The 8028-nt window shown below is 35.6% G+C and overlaps 1 non-coding gene across 1 annotated transcript; it reads right to left on the bottom strand.

The window, feature by feature from the left end:
- Nucleotides 1-7633: 7633 nt before the first annotated feature.
- Nucleotides 7634-7740, bottom strand: LOC141699081 (small nucleolar RNA R71). Its single transcript, XR_012565568.1, has one exon. It is a non-coding gene; the product is annotated as a small nucleolar RNA R71 (small nucleolar RNA).
- Nucleotides 7741-8028: the final 288 nt, after the last annotated feature.

The raw sequence follows: 8028 nt of genomic DNA, 5'->3' as shown, positions 1-8028 counted from the left end.
AGGTAAATGGGATGGCAGTTGGAGCCGTCTGGTGTTGATAGCCTGATCAGCTGTCTTCACATATCCGCTACGTATCTGATTTGGATTTGTGATTTCCGTAAGGGCATGAGTAGTTGATACAGCAGTTTTATAAATGTGATTATCATGCTAAAATTAGACTCTGGTATTTTTACAGCACACTGCTATGTTGTTTTGATGAAGCATGCTAGTTAGTGATATCCAGTTATCTCTGATTTTCATTATAAAATGTTGATATCATGATTACAGCTCTGTTCCTATAACTGCTTTACTTTAAACTGTTTTACTTGTTATTCATATAGTGGTACTGCTGAGCAATTGATTGCTCACCCTTGCGGAATATTTTACATATGTATTACAGATGCCTAGGAGATTCTTGCGCGGTAGTTAGGGCAGAGTTCCAGCTCCTTTCGTGTCAGGCTCCTCTGAGGTAGTTGTGCTGGATCAAAGAGGGTCTGTTGAGTTGTTGTGTTAAGTTAGCTGCGTCAGAAAGATTGTTGTAAGTTGGTTTGTATTAGTTGCAACCTAAATCATACTTAAACCTGGAAAAGGTCTTGGTAAAAAGGGGTAGTAGATATGTATTATTAATGATTTGGATTGAATTTTAATGGTTACTATTGTTATTGATGACGTCAACTCCTGACCCCGGGGTTGAGGCCGTCACAGTATGAACTAGTATACTACTCATGCAATCGTCAAGGACATGGTATGACACTCTAACTGAAGTTACAATTTAATGTGAACTAGTAGAGTCGTCATGTTAATAACACTCTTATCACTAGGCACAAACATAATGTTATATATGTGCTCTGATATAATGATAATGTTATATGTTGGTCTACTAACAAAAACTCGTGCAAGATTATTTGCTAAGTAATTGCAGAGTAGGTATGGAGGAGCATGTTGGAAAGGTTACAATTCTTTTTGGAATTACGTCAAGCAAGCCATTAGGATAATTCTTTTAGGAGCTCAAGCACGCCAAAAGAACAATTCAATTCTTTTGGGAGCACAAGTAAACCAAAAGAATGATGGCAATACAAGTAAGTTAAGGATCTTTTGAAGATGCAAAATTTAGAAGATTCTGAACATGCCAAGACTAATTACCAACAGAAACCTCTAAAGCTTGATCAGTGCAACTCAGGTATAATGACAAGTTATAGAGGTATGACAAGCTCACTCTTTTACACAAATGCTAATAGACAACATGTAATGTTCTCAAGATGCCAAAGTGCAAGGTTCCAAGTGGATCTTAGAGAATCCAATCTTATAGCTATTAACAAGATTATTAGATATCTTAAGGGACTATCAACTTTTGGAGTAAAGTACCTTAAAGTTATTATGCTTAATATGTTTGGCTATATAGATACAGATTATGCAGGTTGTAAGAAAGACATGAGAAGCATCTCTGAAGCTGTCAACTTAAGTGACAGGAGAAGCATCTCAGGAAGCCGTCAACTTCGTGGAAGAAGATTAATTTCTTGTTATGATAAGAAACAACCTCAAATCCAACAACTCTGTGAACACTCTATGACAAGGCACCTTCAGACCAGGTATCATTTCTTTAGAGAGCATGTCTTTTAGTTAAAGAGTTACTGACAGAAACATTTATTAAATCACTTGATAAAGTTAATTTTCAAGACTGGTTTGTAAGTGTGGGATATCATTCATTGCATATTAGTTGGAAATCCCATCTGTAAGGAATTCTTAATATAAGTTCACAAGTATTAAATCTTCAATATTTAAAGGACTTGTGAATTTATCAGTAATCCAGTACATCGTACGTAGTGCTAATATCTTGATTATCATGATTACAATGTGAGATACATTTGTGGTAGTTAAGTATTATAACATTAAGTTTGAATATTATTTTTTTGATTTAAATTATGAATATAGATAATTCCATTCTATATCAGTCTCATAACTTAAATAATATTAAAATAATATGCAGCATAGTTATTTGTATCAAGTATGAATAATTATGATACTTTTAGTATTAGTGATATTATTTAGAATTTTTTCTAAGTAATCAATGCTTATTTCTAAAATCACTGATATTGAAAGTTGAAGTATTTTCTAAGTCATGTGTATAAAACTCTCAATATTTTATATGCTTAGAAAGTATTTCTAAAATTTTTAATTATCTAGAGAGTGATTGCCATGTATATAAGTCATATATCCTATTGGTGATTATTCAAGGATAATTATGAAAACATTTAAGTGCTAATATCTAACTCATAGATATTTAGTATTTATTTATTTAATATTTATTTTGGGTAGTTTGGATTATGGAAATTGAAGCAATTCAATGATTTTATTTGCTCCATAATTCAAACTAACTTAAAATAAATAAGCAGCATGATTGATTATAACTAAATCTGTCAACAATTGATATCTAGTATATTGATTGTAACAAGTTGTGTTATAAGTTAATTATGAGATTTTGGTTTTAGTGAATTTAGCAATGCTTATATCTCAAGAATTCACTGAAATCAGAAATATGATTGCAGCATGATTAGGTGTGTGCTAATTGTTGACTTATATCAGTTAATGATTTTTAGTTAAGAGTTCAAGTATGAACTAATTGTGAAGTATTATTATTTGTGACATTACTTAGAACTCCTCTAAGTAATCAATGCTTATTCTCAGTCACTCATACTAATATAAAAAGTAAAAAATATCTCTTAAAGTACAACTATGGTTAATGAGGATTTTGCTTTATTAGAAGTAACCATATGTTGTCCACCTAGAATAATTTTTATACTTATTTGCAAATTTCTAATCACTTTGACAATAGATGCAATACTCAATGGATCAAAGTATATGGAACTTAGAATGGTTTTCTAAGATTGCAAACAAGACAATGTTGGTTAATGTTGCTTTATTTATCGAACCAACACTGTTTGAGATATTACAGTTGTTAGGAGTTAACAATTGTATGATATATGAAATTGAATACTGATATTTTTTTTATAGATAATTGGTATTTAATTCATTGATATCTTATTTTAATATTTAAAATATGATGCAACATAATTATTGGTATCTAAAGTACTTGACAAGTATCAGACAATGATATATTATTAATATTTTGTTGCAGATAATTGTGAGATTTTAAGTTCTAGTGGATTTATATGAGTTGCTACATCTAACAGATTCACTACAATTTGAAATCAGCAGCATAGTCAGTCTTATTAAGGATATTTATCAATAAACAATTTTGTTGATTATAATCTTATAAAGATAGATTATGGAGTTTTTGACGTGAATCAGAATTGCTTAGACTTTACCCTAAGTGATCAATGCTTTTAAAAAAACTCATTCATATTGAAAGACAAAATCTTTCTTTCTCTTCTTAATACTGCTAGGTCATCAGTCTGTGTCTTATCAAATCACTTATCTTTTTAGGCATAAAAACAAACTTGTGCACTCGAACAGTTTTAAGAGAAAATCAAACTTGTTTCTACTTTAGTGATTGCTTATTTCATTTAAATCTTTTGAAATCACTATTGTACATCATTTCTCTCAAAAGATTAAATGCATAATTTTCATTCATTATAGATCTTAAGTGCATTTCATCTCTATATTGCCATATATTCTGTGATGCAGGTTAAACCTCCAATGGCCTTATTTCATTTGATAGTCATGAGGTTGAAAACCCACAACTTCTATCCCAGACTGTAAATACAAACACAGAAACAGAACCAACCAACACTCTCTTACCACTAAAATGAAGTATGAATGAGCGTGAGGGAGAAAGTGCCTTAGTGCACCACATAAGGAAGGTTCTGAAATCAACCCAGCAGCTCTGTCTCCTACAAAGATGAGTAGTATTTAAACCGAGACAACTGCTAGCCCCCATACATCTTCTCAAAAAGATGTAATGGCTGAAAAGGCATAAAAACAGTTACTAGATTCATCCTCTCAACAGGGTGCATCTATTGAAATTCGTTTGTCAGCCAGGGATCCGATGTAGTGTCACCACCTCAAATATAAACAATTCTTGATGCACAAGGAAAGGTTACACACACAAAGGATGAGTTGACAGAAATAAGAGTTTCGACCATTTTACGGTCAGATTCGATTGTTCAAGGTTCTTTAATGGACCAATTGCCTTTACAAGTGTTAGAAGAGGATACTGATCCAATAGCCATATGTCAGTGGTCAGTGTCTACCTCCCCAGGACTAATAAACCTGGATGTATCTGCGGATAGTGGATCTGACATAGGTGCAGATCGGAAACTTGTTGACAATGATTCAGATATTACCTTATGAGTCACAAGGAAATGTCTTCACAGACATTAGAAGGGAACTTTGATCTTTATGCTATATTCTTTGGATCACTGTTTACCTTCCCAGAGTTCAAATCTGGAACCCTAAAAGGGAAACTAACAACTTGTAGATTATGACTCAGATTCATCTGACGAGTCTAACAAGGATGGGGATTTGCGAACTCCCATTGCACCACCTGTGACCTCCTTAAGGATGGCTAAGGTGATTTTCCTTGCAGGTACGGCTGGATTTTGGAGCTATGAGAGGAGTGATACACTTGTGAGAATGAGTGTAAACACGAGTGGAGAGAAGAGTGAAACACTTGTGAGGCACACGAAACAGAATCACACACTCACTGTGACGAAGAAAGACAAAAAACATATCCCATTCGCTATCCCTAAACATGGTTCTTGATACTTCGGGTCTCGATTCTGTATATGATTGGAACTTAACTATTGGGAACCTAACATTTACAGATTGGATTAGAATACTTCGGGACCTTTGGGAGCTAACAATTGGTAACAATTGGTGATCTCACATTGGGGAGGTATAAGGAGTTGGGAAGATTGGTGAACAGGATGATCAACAGTGAAACCATTTTGCAGAATTTCAAGGGATATGGTTGATTAGACTATGACTTGTTATTTCTTTTCCAACCAAGTGAAATATAAAAACTTCTTCAGACACAGCATACATTCCTTCTCTAAGGGGGATATAAAAGCTTATATAATAGTTTGGAGGATTCCTCAACTAAGGGGGAGAAATAGCAGGAAGGAGGAAAAAGGTAAAGCACATGTACACTACACCACACCATTGTTGTTTGTAACTACGAATCCTATTGTACGGGAGAGGTGGTAAACACAAGGTGATTTCCTGGTAATCAGAAGAAGTGGTTTGGTTCATCACTATTCTTCATAAGGGGAGAAGCTGTTTTCCAAAAGGGGAGTACCATCAGTTCTTATCTGCGGATCCTATTTAAGCAGTTCATTCTCATAGGGGAGAAGCAAGAGAGATATGCGCTTCTCAACAGGAAATGTGGTTGTACAAAAGAAGCTGTTGATAATTATTTCAAGACTAAGAAGTATTATCTGGAAGAGATTTGAAGAACCAAGGAAATAAAGATGAAACTACTTGAAGATCAGTTCAGTGCTAGAGGAACAAGCATCTTTCATTTCAGTTACTCAAGAAATCTGGAAATACAGTATTTGATCCAGAAAACCAGTAGCATTATTTATAAGTGATAAATGGCATTTTATACCACTTAGAACGTCCTATAATGGCTTGAATTGATGTCTTGAAATCAAGTATTTTGTGTATTTGATGCGTTTTTTCTAGTGTTTGTGCATTTCAGGGTATAACTTGCGTTTGTGGGGAGATTTCATCAGAAATAAGCCTAGGGGAGTTCTTGACATTGAATGTGGGAAGTTAGGAGCAGAACGCAGTAGAAAACGGGAGCAGATTGAAGAATTTTCCAGTGAGCAGCTGGGCGCCCGCTCAGCCTAGCTGGGCGGCCGCTCAGAAGCTGGGCGCCCGCTCAGGATTGCTGGGCAGCCGCTCAGGGGCGTAAAATTAAATACTGATTTTTAGAGTTCTTATTCTGTTGGACTTCTGACTTTTGAGATGGCTGGGTCTTGTGGGGCTTCTATATAAGTAGTTTTCAGAGATGTTTCGAATAATTGTGGTTTCAATCAAGGAGCAAGGAGAGATGGAAGAAGACCGTTTTAGCACATCGCAACGAAGAAGAGGAAGCATACATTTTCTTGTGATTCTTTTATTCATTGTATCAGTGGATGCTAGTTTCCTTTACTTTGAACCTTATTACTCTTGTGACGTACTCTGGTTTTAATAAGTATTTTTATTAGTTTATATTGTGTGTTATTATCATGTTTTCATATGAACCCATGGTGACGATGAGTTCTATCATGGGCTAATCGTGATCATGGGGTCGTAACGGATTTACTATGGAATTCTTTAGTTAGTTGTTTAATATCTTAGTGTGTGATGATTATATGATATCTAGCATAGGTTGCGCGTATTCGTCTTATGTGCGTCGCGAACATATAAGATAGGGTGTTAATCTCTTGTGAAGCGACGGTGGATCTTGAGGTTTAGAACTTGCCATGCTAGCATAGGTTCATGTATGTGTATGCATGATTTGTGGGTAACTCTAACCGTTTTACTTGCCCTGTGTAATCATAAATAATAACTTGTGCTTAAATCGTTATGTTGTCAAATTCTGTAGACATATAGGGTCTCAACATAATTGAAGCCTATTCAACTTCTATCTTAATTGTGGATATTTGGTAGAATGGTATTGGTACAACGAAAGTTGACTTTTATCAGTTTCGTGTTGTTCGATTAATATCATCACCGTTTCATGCTAAGGGTAATAACGATAACTATTGAACAAAGTAGTAATGAAGTTATGATTTCATGTGTGTTTAATATTGTTAATTCAAGTGTCAATTAAGTGTTTAATTCTCATAGTTAATTGTAGTTAATAATTAGTTAATCAAATCTAAGTGTTATTATCTTGACATTGAGAAGTAGTCATACATTGGTGAGTAAGTGTTAATTGAACATAATTAGTCTGAGTCTCTGTGGGAACGTACTAGAAATTATTCTATATTACTTGCGAACGCGTATACTTGCGTGAATTATTAGTGCGTGTTTTGTGCCTAACAAGTTTTTGGCGCCGATGCCGGGGACTCGGCGTATTTGTTTAGTTTATGTACTTACCATCAGTGGTCATTAGGACTCATTGATTAAGACGTGTTACTTATTGTTTCCGGTTGTGTTTCAGGTACTTTAACGAGCGTTTATGCAAACATGTTCTCGTACTCTTAAGAGGACTTTAGATACGGCTGAGGAGACAGACTCAGTTCTTGATATTTCGGAGAAGATAGATTTTGAAGATTCGGATAAAGAGAGTGAGCAGAAAGAACCAATAATCATGGGTGATCGTATAGTTCCGGAAGATCCAGCTCTTATGGACTTTTCTCGGCCTAAAATTGAAGACATTCAGTCAAGCATCCTTCATCCGTCTATTCAGGCTAACACTTTTGAAATCAAGCCGGGCATTATTCAGATGGTGCAGAATTTTGTTTCTTTCGGAGGTGCTGCGACTGAAGACCCCAACATGCACATCAGGAATTTTGTCGATATCTGTAGTACTTTCAAATATAATGGTGTGACTGATGAGGCTATCAAGCTGAGGCTTTTCCCATTCTCTTTGAGGGATAAAGCTAAGGACTGGTTACATTATGAACCAGCTGGTTCCATCACTACTTAACAAGATCTTGCGCACAAGTTTCTAGTGAAGTTCTATCCAATGGCAAAGACTATAGCTATGAGGAGTGCTCTTACTCAGTTTGCGCAGCAACCAACAGAATCTATGTGCGAAGCTTGGGAGCGCTACAAGGAGATGTTGAGAAAGTGTCCACATCATGGTATGCCTGACTGGATGGTGATCACTGGTTTCTATAATAGTTTGGGGGCCCAATCTCGGCCCATGCTCGATGCAGCAGCTGGAGGCGCCTTGTGGGCCAAAAGCTATACTGAGGCTTATAATCTTATTGAAACTATGGCTGCAAATGAGCATCAAAGCCCAACTCAAAGGATGATGCCTGGGAAGGTAGCAGATATTCTGGAAGTTGATGCAGCTACAGCTATTGCAGCACAGCTCCAAGCGCTGTCTTTGAAGGTCGATTCTTTAGCCACCTATGGAGTCAATCAGATAGA

This window comes from Apium graveolens, chromosome 11, assembly GCF_009905375.1.
Source record: "Apium graveolens cultivar Ventura chromosome 11, ASM990537v1, whole genome shotgun sequence".
In the NCBI taxonomy this organism is placed as follows: Eukaryota; Viridiplantae; Streptophyta; class Magnoliopsida; order Apiales; family Apiaceae; genus Apium; species Apium graveolens.
This window is presented reverse-complemented; position numbering and strand designations above follow the sequence as displayed.